Source organism: Alexandromys fortis, unplaced genomic scaffold, assembly GCF_014885135.2.
Source record: "Alexandromys fortis isolate MF-2015 unplaced genomic scaffold, M_Fortis_MF-2015_v1.1 scaffold_184, whole genome shotgun sequence".
Taxonomy (NCBI): domain Eukaryota; kingdom Metazoa; phylum Chordata; class Mammalia; order Rodentia; family Cricetidae; genus Alexandromys; species Alexandromys fortis.
In genome coordinates this window covers 3,263,218-3,288,954 of record NW_026068125.1, presented here as the reverse complement: position 1 = coordinate 3,288,954, position 25,737 = coordinate 3,263,218, and the positions used below count along the sequence as shown (strand labels likewise).

The window sequence follows — 25,737 nt, the reverse complement described above, 5'->3', positions numbered from 1 at the left end:
CAGGGTGCACTGCCCTGTGGTAAGTCCAAGGCCCTTCCCCCTCCATCCAGGTCTAGGAATGTGTGTATCCAAACAGACTAGGCTCCCAAAAAGGCAGTACATGCAGTAGAATCAAAACCTGGTGCCATTTTCATTGGCTTCTCAGTCAGCCCTCATTGTCAGCCACATTCAGAGAGTCTGGTTTGATCACATGCTTGTTCAGTCCCAGTCCAGCTGGCCTTGGTGAGCTCCCATTAGATCAGTCCCACCGTCTCGGTGGGTGGACGCATCCCTCGCAGTCTTGACTTCCTTCCTCATGTTCTCCCTCCTTCTGTTCTTCATTTGGACCTGGGAGCTCAGTCCAGTGCTCCAAGGTGGGTCTCTGTCTCTATGTCCATCCATCGTCAGATGAAGGTTTTATGGTGATATGAAAGATATTCATCAGTGTGGCTATGGGAGAAGGCCAGTTCAGGCACACTCTCCTCTGCTGCCCAAGGACCTAGCTAGGGACATCTCCTTGGACACCTGGGAACCCCTCTAGAGCCAAGTCTCTTGCCAACCCTAAAATGGCTCCCTTAACTAAGATACCTTCTTCCCTGTTCCCATATCAACCCTTCCTCCATTTTAACCATCTCATTCTCCCAAGCTCTCCCCATCTTCCCCTTCTCCCCTTCTCTCTCCCCATATCCCCTTCCCTCCACCCACCCCCTCCTCCATGCTCCCAACTTTTCCCCAGCGATCTTGTCTACTTCCAATATCCAGGAGGATAAATATATGTTTTTCTTTGGGTTCACCTTCTTATTTAGCTTCTCTAGAATCGCGAACTATAGGCTCTATCCTTTGTTTATGACCTCGTATGTGACTTTGGTGACATCTTATTCAAATTTATTAAGTGTCATGGAATGAACGTGCAGACACCAAAAAGGTAAAATTTTAAAAGCAAATAAAAAAAATATCTATAAGATGTAGCCATGGTGGCAGGTAATGGTAGCTGATAACTCTGTATCCACTGTGAGAAAGCAAACAGTGATGAATGTTGGCGATTAGCATACTTCAGTACCAAATCAAATGAATTGAGTGGTCATATCACTTCTGAAAGAATAATCTTCCCATCTCAATGAACCTTATATACTTGATCCTCCCTCACAAGCCCATCCCAGAGAATAATAAGATCTAGATAAGTCCTCTCAGATGTGCCAGGAGTATTGTCCCTTGGCAGATTCTATATCTAATTAAGATTAAAATCAATATTAATCATCACACAAAATAATAAATTAATAAAATTTGCTGTGCAGACTGCCTGTGTAGACAGGGACAATATTCCTTTTTTTAGTGATATCTCAAATTCCACTGAGCCAAGTTTGAGGCCAAAGTATATAAAACCTTTTGAGTATGGACTTACTCCTTTCCCAGAAGAAGGATAAGCAATCTTCTTAGGAACTTCAGGGCAGGATTATGAACTCCATGTAGAGTAAAGCACAGTGAAGAACTCTTCTGACCCATGCATGCAATTACCCTATTAAATCAGAATCATACCCAACAAACTTCAGTAACTGACATGTGATTTTGTTACCAAAGAGGAGAGAGAGAGAGAGAGAGAGAGAGAGAGAGAGAGAGAGAGAGAGAGAGAGAGAGAGAGAGAGAGAGAGAGGGGGGGGGGGGGAGAAGGAGAAAAAAAGAGAGACTCTATAAGAAACCATTGCAGTGGAACTTACATAGTCAACAGAACTGTATACATGACTTTGTCAATTCTTAAGTGTAGCTAACCCCCACCAGACAACACTTTCTAAAAGTCCTTTCCTTCTACTCATATCTGTGCTAAATCCATGCTAAACATCTCGTTTTAGCCAGATATGGTCACATGAGGCAGAGGCACATGGATCTATGCAAGTTCCAGGTCTAGCATATCTACTACATAGTGAGTTCCAGTCCAGACCAGGATAGAAATTGAAACTATGTCTCAAAACAGACTCGCTCCAAAAATCTCTTCTTAATAAACTTTTGGACTGAGAAAATGTATTAACAGACAAAGTAACTCACTTTGTAGCTATCTATTTACTTCTGCAGTATAAAGCAAGTTGCAAAAGTGTGTGCCTATAATCCAATGCTTTTAAGGCAAGATAAAAGGGAGACATGAAAAATCCTGCAAGCTGTAAACATGTGATAACAAACAAGAGACCCCGTCTCAAATATGCTTAACGGGAAAGTACCAACATCTAACGTTATTCTCTGACTTTTACACCCATACCGTGACACACATACACACATTTCTACACATAAATGAGCACACAAGTACAAACTAGTCATAAGTAAATACAAAATAAAATTACAAGATGGATGATGTGACCTACCTCTTTTATTTCAATACTTTAGCAGAGGGGAACCTAGAATTCTGGGATTTTTGGTGCCAAACTCATCTACATTCTTAGTTCAGGACAGTCAAAAATACAGAGACCCTGTCTCAAAATAAAATAACTGATTTGTATTGACCTATCCTGAAATCCTCTTCTTAAATGTGTCCCTAATTAACCTCAGTAAAGGTTCCTATAAACAAATAGTTTGCAATAACACAGCATGAGGTTGTGTCTCTGACTCCTTCATCTTTCTACAGAAAGCTATTCTTGTCTCTCCATTCACAAGTCTCACTCAATAGTTTGAAAACTGCCAACTTGAGCCATAAAGGGTATGCAAGCCTATCATAGTAGCATGCAAGAAGCAGATGCAGAAAGATCACTTTGAGGAAAATGTGTGCTATTCTCTCTGTCTCTCTCTCTGTCTCTCTCTCTGTCTCTCTCTGTCTCTGTCTCTCTCTCTCTCTCTCTCTCTCTCTCACACACACACACAATGAAAAGAATAATAAAACTTAAAAACAAAGTGCACAGAGTTTAAGAACAATTTCTCTTACAGTCACAGGTCCCTGTCAAATTATTCCCAGAAATGAACATGGACAAACATGGTAACAGAGCCAGGCAGAAGTCTTTGAATTCAAGCTAGTTTGGTCTACACAGTGAGCAGGATGTTAATGCCAGTATTTTATTTAGTATTTTTACATCAATGTTCATGAGTGAGATTGGCCTGTAGTTTTCCTTCTAACTAATATCTTTATGTGGTTTGAGTATCAGGGTAATTGCAGTCTCATAAAAAGAGTTTGGCAAAGTTTCTACTGTGTGGAACAATTTGAGGGGTGGTGTTAGTTCTTCTTTGGAAAACTTGTGGAATTTTGAGCTAAAACAATGTGGTCCTGGCCCCCCCTTTTTTTTTTGGTTGGAAGAATTTTGATGACCGTTTCTATTTCTTCAAAAGTTATAGGTCTCTTTAATTTGTTTATCTGGTCTTGATTTAATTTTGGGAAGTGATACTTATACAGAAAGTTGTCCATTTCCTTTAAGCTACAATTTTGTGGAGTACAGGTTTTCAGAATATGACCTGATGATTCTCTGTATTTCCTCTGTGTCTGTTGCTATGTCCCCTTTGTCATTTCTGATTTTGTTAATTTGGACATTCTCTCTCTGCCTTTTAGTTGGTTTGAATAAAGGATTGTCTATTTTGTTTATTTTCTCGAAGAACCAACTCTTTGTCTCATTGATTCTTTGTATTGTTTTCTTTCTTTCTATTTTGTTGATTTCAGCTCTCAATTTGATTATTTCCTGCTATTTCTCTGGTGAGTTTGCTTCTTTTTGTTCTAAAGTTTTCAAATGTTCTGTTAATTCACTAGTGTGAGATTTTGTTCAGCTTCTTTATGTAGGGATTTAGTGCTATCAACTTTTCTCTTAACACTGTTTTCATTGTGTCCCATAAATACGGGGATGTTGTGTGGTCATTTTCATTGAATTTTAGGAAGTCTTTAATTTCTCCCTTTATTTCTTCCTTGACCCATTGATGAGGTGAGCATTGCCCAGTTTCCATGTATTTGTTGGTTTTCTGGAATTAGTATTACTGTTGATTTATAGTGTTAAGCCATGGTGATCTGATAAGACACATAGGGTTTGTTGCCAGAGGTCCTTCCACTCCTCCAGCCTATAGCCGCTGAGATACCAGACCATTGGGCCTTTACAAAAGCAGCTACTTCCCTTCTCACTTCTCTTCACTTCCTGCTCCGTTTCAGGCAACTAGGCTCCTTCCTGATTGCACAGAGGGCTGTTGTCTGGGACGGTTATTCCCCTTTAAATAAACACCACCCTATTAATCGTAATTCCAAACTGGTGTGGCATTGTTTGCGACTTACACCATCAAGGGTTATTTTAATTTTTTTTTTTGTATCTGTTGAGGTTTGTTTTGTTACTGAGTACATGGCCAATTTTTAAAAAGGTTCTATGAGGTGCTAAGAAGAAGGGATTTTTTTTCTGTTTGGATGGAAGATTCTATAGATGTTTATTAAGTCCATTTGAGTCATAACATCTGTTAGTTCCCTTATTCCTCTGTTAATATTTTGTCTGACTGACCTGTTCAGTGGTGAAAGTGGAGTGTTGAAGTCTCCCACTATTTCTGTGTGTGGTTTAATGTATGATGTAAGCTTTAGAAGTCTTTCTTTTACATATGAGAGTGCCCTTGTATTTGGGGCATAGATGTTCAGGATTGAGATTTCCTCTTGATGGATTTTTTTTCCCAGTGACTAATATGAAACATCCTTCTTTGTCTCTTTTGATTTATTTTAGTTTGAAGTCTATTTTGTTAGATATTAGGTTAGCTCCACCAGCTTGTTTCTTATGTCCATTTGGTTGGAAATATTTTTTCCCAACCCTTTACTCTGAGGCGATGTCTGTCTTTGAGGTTGAGTTGTGTTTCTTGTATGCAGGAGAAGGATGGTTTCTCTTTTCGTATCCAACCCGTTAGTCTGTGTCTTTTTACAGGTGAGTTGAGTTATTAATATAAAAATATATTAATGACCAATGCTTGATATCTTCTGTTAATTTACTTCTCATTGTTAGTTATGTTAATTTGTGTGTTTTTCCTTTCTTTTGTATTTGCTCCTGTGAAACCATCCATTGTCTGTGGTTTTTGTTTTGTTTTGTTTTGATACAGCCAAAACTCGTTGGGTTGGAGTTTTGCTTCTAGTACTTCATGTGGGGCTGGGTTTGTGGCTAGGTATTGTTTAAATCTGTTTTTCCCCCATGGATTATCATATTTTGTCCTTCTATGGTGATTGAAAGTTTTGCTGGGTATAGTAGTCTAGGCTGGCATTCATGGTCTCTTAATATCTTCATAAACCTTGAACATGACCTTCTGGCTTTCATTGCCTCCCTTGAGATGTCAGGTGTAATGGTGATAGGTCTTCCTTTATATGTTACGTGGACTTTTTTCTTTTGCCGATCTTACTATTCTTTCTTTATTCTGTATGTTTAGTGTTTTGAATATTATGTGGTGAGGAAACTTTTTTTGATCCAGTCTACTTGTTCTTTATGCTTTTTGAATCTTCATAGGCATATCTTTCTTTGGGTAGGGAAAGGTTTTTTTCTATGATTTTGTTAAATATATTTTCTGTGCTTTTGAGTTGAACATTTCCTCCTTCTTCTATACCTATTATTCTTAGGTTTAGTCTTTTCATTTTGTCCCATATTTCCTGGAGCTTTTGTCAGATTTAATGTTTTCTTTCAGTGATGAGTCTATTTCCTCTATTGTATCTTCAGTGCTTGAGATTCTCTCTTCAATCTTTTGTATTCTTCTATTTATATTTGCATTTGTGGTTCCTGATTGTTTTTTCATGATTTCTGTTTCTATAATTACCCCAGTTTGTGTTTTCTTTATTGTCTCTATTTCAGTTTTCAAGTCTTGTATAGTTTCTTTCAAATGATTGATTGCTTTTTCTTGATTTTCTTTAAGGGATTTGTTGTTGTCTTCCAATTTTTTGTTTGTCTTTTCCTCCATTTCTTTGAGGAAATTTCTCATTTCCTCTTTAAGAGTCTTAAACATTCTCCTGAAGTTATTTTTTAGATCATTTTCTTTGTTTCATCTATATTTGGTTGTTAAGTCTTGCTGTTGTAGGGTCTCTAGATTTTACTGGTGTCATGTTGCTCTTTGTGGTGTTGCGTGTGTTCTTACTTTGTCTAGTCATCTTTTCCTCTAATTGGTGTGGTTGGGGCTGCCTGTGACTCTAGTGGTTAATCTTCTAGGTGCTCAGGTGATTTTTTTCTTGTGGTACAGTCAATGCCATGGTTCTAATTACCCCATTGGTCACTCCGTGTTCTTTGAGGTCATTCAGCACTCCCTGGCTTTGCTCCACTCTTGTGGAGGCTGCTGTCTCAGGCCTGTGCTAGCCTGGGTTGCTGGCTCAGATCTGTTTCTGTTAATGTCCCTGGTCTGAATCTTCTCCTGTGGAGGTCCCTGGCTTGGGATTAGTCCTGCAACGGTCTCTGGTTCTGATCTTCTCCCCTGGAAATCCCAGATTTGCATGCACCCAGACCTGCAGAAGACCTACATCCTCAGAGGTCACAGACTCACACCTGGGCCCCACAAAGGTTTCTTGTTTCTCACTACTTCCTTTGAGGTCTCAAACTGACACCCAAACCCACAGAGGACCTGACTCAGGCCTAGTTCCTCAGAGGTCCCAGATTCATGCCCAGACCTGCAAGGGGTCCTGGCTCAGGTCTACTCTCCCTTGAAGGTCTCAGATTCACACCCAGACCACAGCAGTCTCTGGCTCTGGTCCACTCACTCAGCAGTTGCTTCTTTGTACTTGCTTCTGTGGAGTTTGCTGTCTCAGGTCTGCTCTGGTCCAGGTCACTGGCTCAGTTCTGTCTCTGCAAATGTCCCTGGTCTAAATCCGTTCTGCTCCCATGGAGCTCACCTCCTCTGGCCTGTTCTGGTATAGGTGGCCAGTCCAGTCCTGCTTCCACAAATGTCCCTGGTCTGGATCTGCTCTTGCTCCCAAGGAATTCATCATCCCAGACCTGCTCAGGCCCAGATTGCTGATTCATTCCTGTTCTTGTGATGTCATGTTCTGGCCTAGGTTGATGGCTAAGTCCTGCTACAGTGATGTTCACTGTTGCAGGCCTGCTTTGACCTAGACTGCCAGCTCAGACTTGTTTCTGTAAGTGTCACTGGTCTGAGTCTGCTCCTGTGGAGGTCTCTGGCTTGGGGTTGGTACTGCAAAAGTATCTGACTCCCTTGTACTCTCTTTGAGGTCCCAGACTTGGGTGTTCCAGAACCTGCAGAGGACCTACCTGGTTCAGGCCTACTTCCTCAGAACCAAACTTACTCACCAACCAAATGAATTTTTAAGAATATCTTACAAATTGTTAGAAATTTTCAAATATTGTATTGAATGTTTTGGAATACCACTCTTTTTTAATTACTAAGATTAAAAACTAAAAGAAGTTTGTTGATACACAATTATAGTATTATTCATTATACTATCAAAACATTGAGACTAAATAGCTGTTATTGCATGTTACATGAAATACAGAATGGCTATCTGGATTAATAGGTTTTCTATTAGTAACACATGAAGGAAACACAATGCAAGTCCATGTGTAAAACAATTGTATCAAAAGTAGAATTAACAGTGTTCTCATAATATTTTTTTCTTAATTAAGGTTTCTATTGCTGTGAAGAGACATCCATGACTATGGCAACTCCTATAAAGAAAAATCATTTCATGGGGAAGAGACAGAAATCTTTAATAAATTAAAAAAAGTCTCTCTCTCACACACACACACAAAAGAAAAATAATTTCATTGGGGTGACTCAGAATTTTAGAGATAGTGTTTATTATCATCATGGTGCAACATGGTGTTGTTCATGCAGACATGGTGCTGGAGAAGGAACTGGGCACTGTAAAACTTGAGCAGTAGACTAAAGGAAGTGTTCTATGACATGGGGTGTGGCTTAAGCATATATGAGACCTCAAAGCCCACCCCCACAATAACACACTTCCTCCAAGAAGGCCATACCTACTGTAATAACGACACACCTCCTAATGGTGCCATTCCCTGTGAGCTTATTGGTGCCAATTACATTTGGACTACCACAGGCACTAAGTTCACAAAGAAGTATGATTTGTTCTCCTATATGAGGAAACAATGAACCCATACTACCGAGAAAGACTAAAAGTATAAGTTTGTTTCGATATCATTACTTATAAGAACGTGAAATTCTGAGTGGGTCCACCCAAGGACTCATGATAGATTACATGAGGTATTGAGTTTATATATAACCCAATGTGGGAAAAAATGACAAGGTTGCTTTCTGTCCTCTACTTACACACAGAAGAAGTGAGGCATTTCTTTAATACCTAGTACATTTTTGAGATATCTGTTTTAATAACTGTTTCCAGTAACTTTTGAAGGGTAAAATTTTAATTTTCCCCTTCTTTCATTCACCCAAGAAAAAGTCTTTCCATTATTAATTTCAAGGAATCCTGGTGTATTATTTATTATTCATGGCCAATCATATGTGAATCTGAAACATTGTAATGAGCTTAGTAAATAAAAAGAATGTCTTTTAGATGTGCAAAAATGGCTTAGTCAGGAACTTCACTACATGCAAAACTGCACCTAATAACTAGAATTCAGTGGCAGCAATCACTGACGATAACCAGACAGACCTAAAATCCCATGAGGCCCAGTGGACAGTGTAAAAGCAGAGACTAAGAGTATTGCTCAACTCTGTGCCTTTGGAGATATGTGACCTTGACCTGCTTTGTGGTCAGAGTGTTTCCACCAGGATCCTGACCCTCCAGAGAAGTCTTTTCTAGATTGGACATGACGTCAGCTAAAATACATTGCACAGATGATTTTCTTTAGGGAAACAGGCTTAGGACTATAGTTAGATACAAACCTTGTGCAGTGACTAACAGCATAATAAAGTATAACGTTGGTTATACTAGCAATGCATATCTATCTTCTCTCTCACAAATTTTTTTTCTTTACCACCACTTCATCTCTAGCACTGTTGTCAGTTGTTTAGTGGGTCTTTGCCATTGTATCTGCAATTACCGTTGTCCTTATTAAGAGACCCAAACCCTTTCTATAGAAACAGGAAAAATTTATAATATAAAATATATAATATAACCTCCATAATTGTGATGATAGACAATATAAATAGTTTTTTAATACAAAACAGCATATGCCTCAAAACAACAGTTATAAGTGTGTCTTCCTCAAAACATTTCCATTTTTACTGAGTAGATCTCCTATGGGGATTTGCCAGAGTACCCAAGGAAAATTCAATACTTTAGTAACTTCTTAAATTTTTTGAATGTGAACGTAGTCATTAATGGCTAAGCAATCTTTTATGCCTAACGCCAGCAATTTCTAATGGCTCACAAGGCAGTAATGGTCCTATGGAAGGCTTTGTAAAGCAGCTGGGATCCAGGAAGAATTTAGAAGGTAGTTGGGCTCAAAGAAGGATCTGGAAAGTGTCTTACAGACTAAGGAATAGGAAGGCAATCTGGTAGTGACAAGTCCCTTTAAAAAGGCAGGTATCCACCTTCCTCACTTTCTCTGCATCAGAGGTCACCTCTAACTCTGTGGCCAGTTGTTCCTGGGCTCTTCCAGGCATCCCCCAACACCTGACAGCTACAGCAGCAGCAGTATGACTTCCACCTATGGGTTTCATCATCAGACTTGGTTGACTCCTTGCTTAGTAAGACTCATTGCCAGGGATCTCCAGGGACTAGTTCCATGGATGTAAGTATGAAGGAGGAGTGTGCTCTGAAAAACGTCCTTCCGCTCCACTGGTATTCCCAGACAGACAAGACAAGAGCTGAGTAGGTGAGCAGGACCTGTGATCTTGTGCAACCATGCCTTCCTGCCTTGCTCTGTAAAGCCTGTCAATTTCTTATTAGGCACACCTTCTCCCTGAAGAAATCCAAGCAAAAATTCCTCCATTCATCTCTTCAAGCACAGCAAACTTCAGGTTCACCCCTCGGCAAGTCCCTCATGGACATAACCACACAATATGCTCACAGACACAACCCTTCCTCCCAGGAAATGCCCTTGTAGACATTATTTTAGCCTGACTCGGAGAACCTGATGATCCTGTGATGACCTCAGCCTTGAGGAAATAGACAGAATGGGGAGTGCTTGTCATCTACACTGGAGAGCAGCTCTGTAATCAAGACTATTGGAGACAGTAGGGTAGTCACCAACTGTAACCACAAAGGCCTGGAAGAGGAGACCTGGCCCTCAAAGGAAAGTATCATACAGAGCTGGAAACCCAAATTAACAGCTGACAGGGTAGAGAGACCCTGAGCCCTGCAAGTTGTGTCAGTTTTGAAGTGAAGGAGAAAACATGGCCAGTACACACACTAACATAAGTTAGGAGAGGGGGTCTAATGAGAATCTAACCCTAGACAAAGTACTACATGAAACTATTAACTGTTGAGAGAGGGAGTATTATTCTTTCCCAGGTGTGGGCCTCCTAATTGGATATCCAAAATGAAGTGGTCTGCCCTGTAATAATATTTATATATTAAATGCCACATCAACTCAGCAGCTTATATTGAAATATTTATGGGAATATATAAATATATATGTATATATGCAATAATGTTAACAAAAAAGAAAGATAAACAATTTAAGACAGTTAAGTAAGTGGAAATGAAGTGCCAGGAAAGAGAAAGAAGAGAGTTGTTATGTGTTTATATTTTAAATATTAATCATGGGACACAGAACTAAGTAGTGAATTATCAAAAAATAAAACAAAAATGGTTAGTACACATACTTAGCTATTGAAGAAATACAAATTACAACTTCTGTCTAATTTCATCTCACCCCAGTCAAACTGCTTAGGATTAGAAAACAAAACACAACAAAAAATGGCACGTTTTCATTGATATTCAGAAAAGTGAACTTCATTTTAATATTTGAGGAAATGAAAACTGGTACAACCATTTTGTAAATCAGTACAGAGGTTACTCAAAAGGTAACTCTGGATATATCAGATGATCCAGCAGTACCACTTCCATATCTCCATAGCCTAGTCTAGAGACATCTGCTAACCCATGTTTATTGTGATCATATTTACAATAGCCAGAAATTTGAAGCACCCTAGATTTGCATCAACTGATGAATGAATAATGAAAATTGTTATACTTATGCAGGGTAATGTTATTAAGATACTGAAAAAAATGAAACTATTTAAATTTCAACTAAGCAGATGGAGTTGGAAATAGTTTTTTTTTTTTTTTTTACAAAGTTAACCCGGATGAAGGAAGATAAACATCACACATTTTCTGTCCCTGTGATTGTTGGTGTTAAATCTTCACATACGTGCTTCAATTGTGAGACTCATAATGTTTATGAAATTATGAAGTGCCATGGGAATGGCTATGAATAGAGCAGAGATAGAATGCACAGCTAGCAAAGGAAAAATGGGCCAAGTGGGTTTAAACTGGGATGGGGCAGTGGAGGTAGGCTATAAGAGGGAGAAGTGAAAGAAATAAATAAAAAGTAAAAGATCTTCTGAAAAAGACATGTAAATTTACTTTCATATCACTAACATACACTCATACACAGAGCAATACAAACACAAACATGGAAAGAGAACTAGACAGTATGGAAAGAGAGAGGCAGAATTTAAAAGGAGTTATTCTTAAACAGAGGAACAATGCCCCTAATAGACACCAAAAAGTAACAAATAAAAACTCTGCTGCACATGTAAATTACTTCTTTTGGAGTTCTTGCCAATTAGGTCCAACATAACACTAAAGCATTATATGGTACGGCTGCTGCTCTCGGCTATTCTCAAGCATTTGACAATGAAACCCTACTGCTAAAGATACCATATGCTTGAGTCATATAGCATTGAAAAGTCAAAGTGATAAAGAAGCAGAAGTTTTATCTATACTGACTTGTTTCATAGTACTGAAAGGTGCTATGTAACCTACTTGAAGAAACAAGCAATCATCAGTCATGTTCAACTACAAACCTTTCTGCCTACAGTAATGACAGATCTAGTATGGGAGTATTATGGGAGTAAGCAAACACTACCTAACTGTGTCTAAGTCCCTCTCCACAGGATGAAACACATGCCTAACACAATTATCAGATTAATAACCTAAGGATAGATCATGAGCCATAGGGAAGAATGTATTGTTACTAGGTTGCTAAATGGACACAGAATTAAAATGACAAAAGATTTACCATGGATACAAAGATCAATGGATCTCCCATCTCTCCACTTTGATGCCTCCAATTGAAGCCAATTGTGGTTAACATGGTTGTACATAACCTGCCAAGCTGCACTGACTGGGGAATGTTCAGTCTTTAGTCAACATATACAGTTCTATCACCTCCTAAGTCTCAGGGATCAATATGATAGATGTCTCAGAAAGAGCATGAATGTTAGAGGTGGACTCTGTTTCCCTAGACCCAATCCTCTGAGGTCTGTCCCTAGTGTTGTAACAGATCACAAGCTGGAGCTCTCCTTCCCCTTACCCACATCTCCTGTGGATTCCACAAACTGTTTTCTTTAAACCTCCTTCCTCAGACTTGTTAACATACCAGTTATACACAGAGAAACATAAACATGCACCTATGAAGTGAAATAGGAAGGGAAGAGAGACAGAATTAAAATGGATTTACTCTGAAACAGAGCAATAATGCCCCTACTGAACACCAGAGTGTTGTAAATTAAGGCTCTGTGCCACGTATGAGTTATTTCTGTTGTAGTTCTTACAAATTAGGTCCCAAAGATTCCTCAAACATTGCATTGTATTGGGTACCTTCAAGAACTTGATAGTAAGACCTTATTGATGAATCGTGGCAAAACACAAGTGATAAAATATGACAGATTTATTTCTACTTTCTTGTTCTCATAGTGCTGGATGGTGATATGAAAGCTACTGGAGGAGAAAAGCCATCATAGTTTTCCTCAGCTACAAAGACTTCAAGCTATAATAAAGACTGATCTGACAAGATCTTCCCGCTTGTGCAATAGAACCACAAATATTGTGGGATTAAGCAACTTTGTCCTTACTATATCTAAACCCTTCTCTAGAGGATGAACCACATACCTGGTACCATTATTAGACTAAGAACCTAAGGATAGACAAATCAGGGACATTAGGATAGAATGTATTGCTATAATGCTGCTAAGAGGACAAGGATTTAAATGGACTTAATTTATCATTGTACCTACATATCATTATACCTTACATCCCTCAACTTGAATGCTTCTAATTAAAGTAGGTTGTGAATTACAGAGTGTTTTCCTATCTGGCTCAGGTGTAGGTGCATACATGTTATTGATAAATACTCAGCCTTAAAGCAACATGTATAGGTCAATCCACTCCTAATCCTCAGAGTTCCGTGTGAAAGATGTGATAGGAAGAATATAAAGCCTCCCATCTCTCTGTCCACATCTACTGTGCATCCTCTAAACTTCTCTCCTCCACACTCTTTGCTGCATCCCAGTTACCAAAACCAGCAGACTGAGCAGCCACTGATAGTTATGCTGGGATTTGTCTCTACTGCATGTACTGGCTTCTTGGGAGCCTATTCTCTTTGATGTATACCTTGCTTAACCTAGATGTAGTAGGGAGGGCCTTGGACTTTCCACAGGGCAGGATGCATTGCCCTCTCTTAGGATTGGAGAGATAGGGTGGGAAGGTGTGTGGAGGGAGTGGGAGGGGAGTGGGAGGAGGGGAGGGAGTGGGAATTTGAATTGCTTTTTTTTAAGTAATAAAATTAAAAAAGAGTTATCTTTAAAAAAAAAAAAGATCTTGGCTTGCATAAGAAATGGATAGCTCTGCTAGGATGTTCCCTAAGGGAACAGTGAAGAACTCAGCTGTAGCAGCCCTCCTGGAGAAGACAGGAATTGCTATATTCTGCAGGAAGATCATCCCCCACTACTCTCCAGCTTCAGATAGCCTGGCTTCCTGACAAGTCAGGATATGTCTCTCTCTAGGACTGAGCTGTGCTATTGCACATAAAGTCTCCTAAGGTGTCCTATTGTGGTTCTACTGTTTCAGAGCTGTCCTACTGTGGTTCTAAAGAGGATTTCTTCCTGACAAGTTAGGACACGTTTCCCAAAAGGGCTGAGCTCTGCTATTTGGACTTCAGCTTTCAGAGCTCCGATATAACAGCTCTACACTCCACTGTTGTCCTGTTGTTGCTCTGAGTATAGCTTAGCTTCCTGATAAGTCAGGATATCCTTACACTCACGCTCACTTACATTTTGGTTCCAAAACCTAGGATAGATTCCCTTCATTCCTTTGCTTTCCCCTTCTGGTCTGAGCTGCACTGGGACCCTACCCCTCCAGTCCATCTGCAATGGACTCACATTCCGTTAAGCAGTCTATCTCCAACAACAGCAATTAGGTGAGTTCCCGCTTTGGACTGTGTAAACATATCCCTGGGTCTGAGGAAGGGACCAGTGAGTATCCAGCAGAGCTTCCAAGACACAGTTTTTAAGGATATGGATGGCCATTTTCATCACTTTCAGATTCCCTCACACTTGGAGCTACGATCAGGCAGTTTCTTTAGGTCCAATCGAGTTGTAACATTCCTTCTTATCATTCACACAAAATGGAGCCATAAAAGCCTCTTTTATCCAACCCTTTCATGTGAATTAGAACCTTCCCCTAGAATTCAGTTTTCCCTCACCTTCCTGCCTCATGATACCAGGCACCTAAGGATTTCACTGGCTTATCCAGACTAAGCTTTTGTCATTTGACACTTGTCGCATTGGATGACAACCCTCTGAACAGCTTGGTCCTCGTTCAGTCCTCCCTGATTCCAGAGAATGCTTATGACTACAAGCTGTAATGACCTTTACCCTATCCTCTATTATCCATGGGAAATCAGCATTCCATTTCCTTTCATTTCTTCTTGTGATGCCTCCTAGAAAATCTCAAGCCTTTACACCTGGTACCCAATTTGAAAAGCCCTAAAATTCTTCACCTTTGCAATAAAGTTTGGCCTCAGTATCCCTTAGATAACCAATATAAATGGCTGCGTACTGCCACACTAGATCCCAGTATTATTTGGTACATTTACAACTACTGTGAGTGATCCAGAAAATGGGAAGTGACCCTCCATGCTAATGATGTCTCTTACCTGTTCTGTGCTGCTTGCTTCCCCACACAGCTCCTGCTAACTATGAAGTCAGAAAGGGATGAATCTATTAACTATGATTCAGCTAATAAGCCTCCCCCTATAAACAATGCTCATAGCTCTTGCTTTTCTGATGCCTGAAGCTTCCCTTTCTTACTCCCTAGGGACAGGTCAACTTTCTCTGGCACCCACTCTCAGTCCACCAACAGTCCCTAGTCCTCCACTTACTTATTCCTGATCCACAATGGGACCTCCTGTACAATCAAGATCTAAACCAACCTAATTCCTAACTGGTATCTTCTGGGATGGCCTTAAGCCAGTGAATGATAAAAATGTTCATAATATCATCCAGGAAAGACATGAAGACCTATCTCAGTTACTCAACTGCCTTATAAATGTCCTCTTACAACAGACAAACCTGGATCCTGAGACCCCAGATGGAAATCAACTCATTATGAACTACTTCTTCCAGAAATTCCCAGATATTAAGACTAAACTTTAGAGAGAGAACCACTGACACCACAGGCAGAAGGCTTAGCTATGGCCTTTAAGGTAGATCTTGGAAAAGATGAAAAAGCCTGTAAACAAAAATATCTGATGATAATTAAGCCCTCTCAGCTGACCCAAACAGAAGCCCAGACTCCTTGGTTTCCAAAAGCCTGAGAAATTTCCTTGCTACAAATTCAGCCGGGAGGTCACTGGATCTGGCCTGTCCAAATCATTGTAAACCACCAAAACAATGCCCAAGTTTCTGTAAAGAAGGGTGTTGGGGGATCGACTGTCCCTATAACATAAGGGACACGGGAATCAAGCCCAGACCACCCTTCAGCCAACTTCCTTGGTTTGTCCCTGGATAATCACTGGTGCTCTGGTTCCATTTGCCCAGCTACTGCCAATTCCAACAGGGAGTCTCAGGTACCCATCACAGCATCAGGGAGATCCATTTCCTTCCTTCTGGAGACTGAGGCCACTTTTTCAGTCCTGATAAAATTCAGGGGTCCCACCTTGCCTTCTTATTCCTCTATTGTCATTTCAACAAACCCCACCATTATGCTGTATCTCTAGGGATATTCCCTTCCCCCATTCTTTCCCATTGGTACCAACCTACTCAGTCCCCTTGTGGAGAAAGGACATTCTAATTAAAATGGGAGCCTCTATTTCTTTTCCTCCATCTCCATAACCCTAGCTCACCAGCAGTTCTCCTCCTCCTCCCAACCTCATATTTTGATATTCCTTTTTCTTTATTATTATCTCAAGTAGATCCTCAGGCATGTGATACCCAAAATCCTTCTTTAGCCAAAGAATACCCCCTTGTTATCATCCAACTGTAAAGCATGACCAAATATATAACTGAAGTCTAATACCCAGTCTGTCTCCAAAGGCCTCAGGGCACTTAAGCCTATCCTAGATAGAAGACAATCCAGTCACTCACAGTCCCCAGCACAAAGGCTGAAATTCTATCTTTCCTAGGAATATACAGCTTTTTTTAATCCTCAATTCCCTTTTCCTCTCTTCTTTCCCATCCACTATATAAAGCAGCCCTTTGTCCCTCATGCAAAACTCTTCTGACTCCTGCTAGAAAGTCATTTCATAAGATGGTTTCATCAAGTCATCTTAGAAACTCTGCATCTTCCATATTTCAATTGCCCTTTCTCTCTGTATGTTACTGAAAAAGAACTAGAACTCTTTCAGGCCACTTATATAAAGTACACAGATGACGACTCCTTCCAATATGAAGGAGTACATAAAGCAGGATATGCTATGGATTCAGACACCATAGTGGTTGAAGCCCAGGCCTTTCTAGTCCAAACCACAAATCAGCAGACTGAATCAATCACTCTTACTCATGCCTGTCAATTAGCAAAGAGATGATCTCTAAAAGTATATAAAGATTACCCATCTACCTTTGATCTCAGAATGAGACCTCACACACCTATAAAGACTCAAGCCTTACCCTGTTGGTTCATGCATTACCTCTTTTCCTCATACTTCTTCCCACTCACCCCTATTGCTAACAAACTCTACATATGGAGAGTTGAGGTTCAGAAAGCAGTTCAAACAGACCACTTAAGTGGTAGGGTGTAGAGACTGTTGGAAGCTTAATGGATATTCAGTAAGGCACTCTGCCTTTAATGAAGAATGGGAAATCTTTTACATTCTAATTAAGGACCCATGGCACCCCAGATGGAAAATGATGTTCATTGGTTAGCTTTACTATGGCACTAATCACAGCCACCCACCAGACATGGTCAAAACACAGAGTTAGAGTGCACATCCCTCTCCCTCCAACCCTGGGTATTGACCCAGTAGAAGAGATCCAAAGCTCCTCAATGGTTCTTACATCCTTAACATCATCTGTTTTCTTAATATTGACCCACTTCCTTGTCAAACCTTCTCTTTTTTCAGACCCTAAATACCTCATATCAACTATTCAATAACACTCAGCATGATCCTCTTTGGAGAATGATACTTGTGTGTTTCTCCACGACCAAACTCTCACTAACCCTTTGTGGCTTCACCCATTGTCCTATTAGACTCTCTCACCTTACCAGTTGTTAATTGCTCCAAGCCAAATGTCACTACCACCCCTTATTTCTCATTCTACTCTTCAGAACTACGAAGTTCTTTAACTCCTCAGGAACACACTTTGTGGGTGCCATGCATTCTGAAGACTGCAATAATACCATTGCCCTTCATTCTACCATTTAGCATCTAAGTGCAAGCATTCAAAATGCCTCTATTCTCTGTGGTCTTCAACTTTATCAGTGCCTACTTGCTAGGTGGTCTGGTACTTGTGCCTAGTATTCCTCTTTCCTAAATTAGAGATGGCAATTTAAGATGCATACAAATTATAATACCATCCCTTAGTGCAGGCAGGTGACAGGAAAGTCCTTAAAGCTAAAAAAAATACAGAATACATGTACTAGCAAATAATCCTTACAGTGTGATGACTTTTCATGATACCAAATTAAGTATTCCTACTTCTTTGAAACTCTCTAGAGCTACAGATTACAAATACCTACATTAAACCAGTTGTATTTCAAATTCCATTTTCTAGGCTCCATCTCCTATCTGTTATGATTTACAATAACTCAGGTGTTAAAGTAAGCTGGGGTGAGTGCTTCTTGCAATCCTGACAAGCAGTCAAATTTGGTGACCATTACTCCACACTTACTGAGTTTTTCTTTTTAAATCCCCATATCAACCCCTCCCCAAAGTGTCAGTGGCACAAAGGATGTGAACAAATACCCTCAGTCTTTGCAATCTCTGTTACATAGCTCTAATGACTGAACCACTTTCCTTTCTAACACCAAAGGAAGCAGCAAATGTAGATCTTTGTATCTGACACAACTTTCAACTATACAGAGATCATATGGCACATAATCTCAGCACTCGGAAACTGGGAGGAAAAATACCATAAAATAGTGGTCATCCTGGGCTACATAACAAAACAACAAAAATTCCAATCAGCAGAGTAAGAACAGGCCTAAGAATTTGAGGTCTCGGAAAAACTCTTGAACATCAGAATGGAACGAGCTGAGCAGTACTAGATGACTGTAGCTCCTGCATGGAAAATAATATGTACAAACTTTTATAACCACTATGGAAATCAAAGTGGAGCTTCTCAGAAATTGTGAATAGTTTCTTCCCCAAGATGCCACTATACCACTCTTGGGCCTTTACCCAATGGGTGCTCAATTCTACTACAATGACACATGCTCAACTATGTTCATAGCAGCTTTAATCTTAATTGCCAGAAACTGGAAACAACCTAGATTTTCCTCAAACAAAGAATGGGGAAAGAAAATGTGGTGCATATGCACAATGGAATATTACTCAGTTACTAAAACAAGAAAATCATAAAACTTGCAGACAAATAGATGGAAATAGAAAAAGTCATCCTGAATGAGGTAACAGAAATTCAAAAAGACAAACATGTATGAAATTATTTATAAGTGGACATAAGCTGTAAAGGATAATCATGCTACAATACAAAGACCCAGAGATGCTAATTATGGAAAAATGGTCCTTTTCTATGGCTAAATCTTCCTGTTTCACCAGTCAAAGTATTAAAACTTTATTTTAAGCAGCAACTTATTTAGTAAAGAAAAACCAGATGGAATATAAGTGATATTTTGGTAGGGAACCTAATGTGATCAATGTTCCTTATACTAAACAACATGTTGAATTGATTATTTCAAGGAATTCTTGGGCAATTGCATTTGCTCAATTTTAAGCCAAATTGGTAATAGTCTCCCAGCTGATTGATTTCTGCAATTTGCACAAGTATATTTCTTTATTTTTCATAAAATTGTAATGAAGGATTCCTTAAAGGATGTTATGTTAATTTTCTGGAGGTGGTTCTTCTAATGGAAGAGCAGGATATATTGTTGATGGTAAAGAATATGTACTGCAAACATATCCAGCTTTAGTTCAATTGACCTGTGAACTGTTGCTGTGGTATTCCAGCCCTTTGAAAATAATGCATCTAATTTATATACTGACAGTTATTACATTTTTAAAGTTCTTAATGTCATAGAAATTGTCCCCTGCTTTGGAACTAGTGTTAGTCGAGTTAAAATAATATTCCAGCAAATTCAAGATGCCATTCATCAAAAAAGTGCCATGCTTTGTGGGTCATATTAGAACACATTCAAATGTTTGTGGTTTATTGGCTGAAGGTATGTGTTAGATGCTAAATTTCCTCAACTGATTGCTTTATCTCGAGTTGAGCTTGTTTTACATTATCAAAATAGTAGAAGTTAAGGAAACAATTAGGATTAATAAGAGAAATTGCTCATCAGATTGTTAAACAATGTGATATGTGCCCATGATATTTACCTGTTCCTCACCTGGAAATAAATCCTTAAGGCCTGCTTCCTAGTCATTTATGGCAAATCAATACAGAATTTGACAAATTAAGGCATGTACATGTCACAGTTTATAAATACTCAGACTTCTTAATGGCTAGTGCACAAACTGTGGAAGCCAATAAGCACTTAATAATACATTGCTTAACGTGTTTTTCATATATGGGAATTCCCAAAGACAGATAATGGATTCAGATGTATTATTAAAGCATTTCAGTAATTTGTACCCAGTGGAATATTAAGCATAAAACATACATTCTTTATAAACCTCAAGGACAAGCAATTGTGGAGCATGCCCATGGCTCCTGAAAAACACCACTTTGGAAGATAAAAATTGAAAGTTGTCCCCTCATTCATGAAATAATCCCTTAACTCATGTTCTTTTCATTATAAATTTCTTGAATGTTGATGCCTGTGAACAATATTTCATGGGTAGATTTTGGCATGATGACACCAGAGTGACTTTCACTAAAGCAAAATGGAAAAAACCTTTGCACTGGATTTTGTGAAGGACCCAAACCTGTTTTAATATGTTTGTGCTTTTTTCACGGGAGGAGAATCAAGTTCACTGGATTCCAGAATATTTGCATTGTATGGAACAGAGGAGTACCAGTCCTGATGGCACAGCAGCTGCTGAGGCCTTCCTTTGGAGTGAGAGATTGCTGAACCACTTTGTTCCTGACCGTTTGATGTCATCATTCAATCTCCGAAGTGAGAGAGAATTTGATGATGACTAGTGATTTCTACCTTCTTGGCAAACTTATTACATCACATTTCTAGACCTCTGAGTTTCAATCACTCTGGATCTTGCCAAAATCTGAATGTTTGGCAGTTTATTCAAACTGTATCCTGGCATAGAGAACTCATTTTTGCAAGTATAGTGTTCATCTGCTGTTGAAATGTGAAGTCTGGAAAACTGAGGAAAAGAGACTTGATAAATCAATAGAACACTAGTATGAAGGCAATGTATGACTGAAGACCTTCTTCAGAATATAAGAAGGGGTGCATTAAAGTTCTTGCTGCACCTCAAAAACTGGAACAGTTCAAGCTTATCTTTGATAGTTAGAAGCAGCAATGCAATTGGACTATAGGAAATAAAAAGATGTGCAGTTTACCCATCACAGAAGCTTTCTCTTATTTTTTTAATTAGAATGAAGCTGTGAGAATTGTGATTTGACAAATTGTCTGGGTTTTTTGTTAATTTTCATACTAGAATTATGGAATTGACCTGTCAGTGTTTGTAACTGCTTTGGTTCACGAATATGTTATTCGTTAGAAAAAGGTTAGTGCCTACTGAGAAACATTTGACATTATGCCAATGAGTCCTTCAATTCTGTATGTTTAATAAGACAAATTTGGATTTTTATTCACCTAAAACTGTTAAAGACATCCTGGACCAATTTAAAAAGGCAACCCATCTTTGTCATCCTCTACTCTTTTATTAGGAGATATTGTATTGTGATCATAGGAGCATGTGCATCAAAAAGCATTATCTGCTTGCCCATAATTATCTAATTATTTGTAAGTTACAACTGATGGAGTGTTGAATTTGAGGTTTGTGGCATATAGCTAAGTGCTCTCCCTTAATCCCTTACAAACAAATGCTGGTAGTCAAAGACAGGTAATATCTCTTACCTCTAGGCAACCTAGACAGACAACATGACAGAATGTATGTGCTGATGGCATATAACTCTGGAAGGTGGAAAAAAAGACAGCCTGAGACAGGCACAGTCATATTTCCTGGAGCAGAAGCACAGGGTTTAATAAATAAATTTTAAAAGGGGCAGTATGTAAGAGCCCACAGAAGTGGATCCATTTCACCTTGACTAAAGGTCAGAGAGTTTAGGCCTATTCTTTTTCCTTCAAGGTTATGACAGGAGGTCTGACCCAGGATGTGGAAGCCTACAGAATGCTTGGCTTAAGGTGTGGTCACTGCATGAATGCAGCAGAATACTTAACTCAGGATGTAATTACCTTATTTTACAGGTATTGAAGAGATTATTACTCTGTTTCTTCTTTGTATCATGGTAAAGCAGTCTTTTGCCTACTTCTCACCTTTTGGATAAGGATATTTAAAGCATATGAAAAATACACACGGGTAAATTCAGTATTCACTGGGTTGCCCTCTGTATTCTGTGTCTTTGTCCTTTTCTTTTGTAATTGTGTTTTGTCTGCCTAGCATTTTTAATTCACTACGTGGAACATATGAACCTGTCAAGGCTGCACCCTAACTGCTTGAGGTGAGAGATATTGATCTCCCTGGGAATGGATTTTTCTGGATGGACTGGGAGTGGGTAGGGATGGGAACATGAGAGAGAAGGCTAAAGGGAGCAACGAGGAGAGAGAGTATGGAAAGAAATTACTAGAACTGGGGGACATTTGGGAGTTGATATGGAAATATAGTGCACTAAATACTCCTTGGATTCCTAAAATTAGGTGTGTGTGTAGGCATGCCTTTGAGTCATTTGACTGCTTTTGGGATACTCATACTTGGCCTCATACTTGGCCGCTTTATTCAACATTGATAAGATGGTTTGTGCCTAGTCTTACTGTAATGTGTATGGGCTAATTTTGTGTATCTCCTTGATACCAAGCTAGAGACATCAGAGAGGAGGAAGCCTCAATAGAGGAAATGCCTCCACGAGATCCAGCAGTGAGACATTTTCTCAATTATTGATCAGTGGGGAAGGGCAATCCTATTGATAATGGTACCATTTCTGGGCTGGTAGTCTTGATTTTTATAAGAAGAGAGGTGGAGAAAACTATGTGAATCCAATAAGCAGGACTACTCCATGGCATTTTCATCAGTTTCTGGTTCCAGGATACTGCCTTCTTTGAGTTCCAAGCCTGACTTCCATTAATAGTGAACATCAAGATGGAAGGGCAAGCCAAGTAAGCCCTTTTCGTCTCATTTTGCTTTTTGGTCAGAATGTTTCATCAAAGAAGAAACTTTTAACTAAGACCTGCTCTATTCTAAAGAAAAACAGAACAAGATGGGATTGGGGGAAGAGTTGGAGTGCTGAGAGGAGTGCAGGAAGGAGACACTGCAGTCAACATAAGAGAAGATTGAGAAAATAAAAAGTAAATGAATGAAAGGAATGTAAACAAGATGGAAGACTGGAAGAAGAGAAGACTGAAATAAGCAGGGCAAAACCAAATTCAGTCATCCTGTCTCAGACACATGGAGCTTAGTTTTCAAAGGACGTACATAGCCCTATTTCTACAACTACTCACACATCTCTCTCTTTTGCTGCTTTCACTCCCTATATGCAGCTCTCCACAGCAGATGTCTTATATATTTGGTATCTCCAAATCCAGTGGTCTCAAATGCAACACAGCTTCATAATTACAGCTTTATACAATGAACTCTCACAGTCTACACACTGGGGCTCTGACCCTGCAAACATACATGGGTACAATAGTGATGACCTAAAAGCACAGAAGAATCCATGACCTTTACATTTTACATCTTTCTTTTCTCCAGAGTCAGTACAACATAAGTGATCCTGCCATATTTTGATGGACCCTAGCAAGCTTGGATGACAGTTGCTGCAGGATTTATATGAAGTTACTTCCTGGGACTAGGAATCATTTTGCTTCTTTCCTTCCATAGATTAAAGACTTAACTGCATGGACTCTTAACCCTGTGGCATCTGACAAGGCTTCCAATGCAGAGCAAAGACATTCTTTTTACTTGTGCGAAAGTTTTTGAAAGTTCCTGCCTCTTTTTCACCACTTGACTATCATCTGAAACTACCTAGTGCTGTTTTTCTGTACAAAACAGACTTTTCATTTCTTTCTACTTCACTTGTTTCTTTTTGACAATAGATCTGAACGAGTCATCAGTAATAACCATGCAAAAAGAAGCAATGTTTTTTTAAGAAATTAGTCCATTAATTTTAAATTCTTCCTTACTCAATTTCTCAGAACACGGAGAAAATAAGAATGATTAGAACCCAAAATATACAAATGACATCTATATTACTTTCTCATGGTGTCTTTTAAGTTCCTGTGCTTACTGGCAAGAACTAAAGTCACCTGATTTGACCATGAAGAATGAAATCAGCTCTGGGCTGTAGGAGTAAAGCTAGACCAGACTATGACTTGTTTATTGAAAACAATCAGAAATTTTATATCTTTATCAAAAATCAAAGATAATGGCCATTTCCAGGATCAATACAGTTATAGAGTTGCCAGGATACAAGGAAATTTGTAACCTGTACAGACTACATGAGATTAATGTCTAAGGCCACTTGTCCTGTCCAGGTTCAATGCTTTCTTGAAAACTAAGGGACCATACAGAGAAGCAAAAAGCAGCCTGAATACTTCACTGTATGAGGGGCTACATCATTCTCTCAGGAACTGGAAGGCACATTGTGCCCAGGAGCCATCGATTCTAACCTGAAAAATCTATGAGACATCTCTCAAGACAGGTAGGCCAGGCTACCTTCATGGTTCCCTACTTAGCCCATTTCCCACTAAAATTGATGACACTGACCTCCACTGTTGGAGAGGGAGGACCTGCTTGTTTGTCCTGGCTGCCTGGCTAGCTTAGCCCCTAAATAATCACACAGAAATTGTATTTATTAAAACACTGCTTGGCCCATTAGCTCTAATTTCTTATCGGCTATTTCTTCTTAATTTAACCCATTTCTATTAATCTGTGTATCACCATGTGGCAGTGACTTACCAGGTAAAATTCTAACCAGTGCCTTTCTCAGGCAGAGGATCCATGGCTTCTCTCTGACTCTGCCTCCTTTCTCCCAGCCTTCAGTTCTGCTTTCCATGCCTACCTAAGTTCTTCCCTATCAACTAGGCCAAGGCCGTTTCTTTATTTATTTACCAGTGAAAGCAACACACAAGCAGTAGGATTTCCTACATCACTCCACCATCTGCCATTACTCTCAACATTCCCACCATCCAGACCCTACAATAAAGGGTGATTAAGCTCAGTATTCAGCTTTCTGAGTTGCAGAAGATTCTCAGATATGATTGATGTTATGCAGGTAGATGAGACAAATTTCACAATTTATTCCCAAATTTATTTGTCAGACATTACATTATTCTTCTACATTGTTTTGTGTATGGGCATCAGAAGTCTGGGTTTAGTTGAAACCGAAAGGTGGCATGAGAATTTTCAGAGCCATAGCAAGAGATTGCCTCCATTTGTAGAGAGTTTACAGAGCCATAGCAAGAGATGGCCAGATTGTGGCCAGAGAAAAGTTAACAAACTGGAAGTGAGCTTCACTGAATCAGGTCATGGTGGCTGGTGATGGCAGAAAGTTAAAAACATTGTAATCATGTATTCCTAAGGGATGATTCCTATCACCTCCTTCTACCACTTTCTAAACTATTTGTAAGACAAATCTGAAAGTGGAATTCAATCTTCAGAGCTTCTAGAAACCAGACCTTCAGTTTTCCAGTCTGTCTTCCCATCACACAGCAAAAGCAATTTCTGGGTATACACACTGGTGTTGAAATAAGAGCGGCAGTGGGGCTGCGTCCCCAACACCCCGGCCGCTTGGCTAGCTTATGCCCGAAATAACAACACACAAACTGTATTCATTTAAGAACTGCTTGGCCCATGAACTCTAGCCCTTACAGGCTAATTCTTGCACCTGGACTAGCCCATTTCTAATAATGCATGTAAGCACCCCAAGGTGCGCTTACAGGAAAGATTCTAGCCTACATCCATCCTGGGAGAGTTGAGCATGGCATCTCTGCTCCAGCAGAGCTGTCGGGTCTCTTCGGGAGCAGAGCAGAGTCTGACCTCACTTCCTCTTCCTCCTGTTTTCTCCTCCCACCTATCTTTTAACCTATCAGGGCCAAGGAGTTCCTTTATTGCTTAACCAATGAAATCAACAGATTGATATATGACATTCCCACATCAC

At 39.5% G+C, this 25,737-nt stretch overlaps 1 protein-coding gene across 5 annotated transcripts in view; it reads right to left on the bottom strand.

The window, feature by feature from the left end:
• LOC126490665 (zinc finger protein 120-like) overlaps positions 1-25,737 on the bottom strand; it is a 177,396-nt gene that overhangs the window by 58,688 nt on the left and 92,971 nt on the right. Inside the window, exon 4 of one of the 5 annotated variants that reach the window (XM_050125746.1) lies at positions 1,382-1,495. The exons of the other annotated variants lie outside the window; for them this stretch is intronic. The gene's annotated coding sequence lies outside the window, so the exon portion shown is untranslated. The remainder of the gene's footprint in view (positions 1-1,381; positions 1,496-25,737) is intronic. 5 annotated transcript variants of the gene reach the window in all.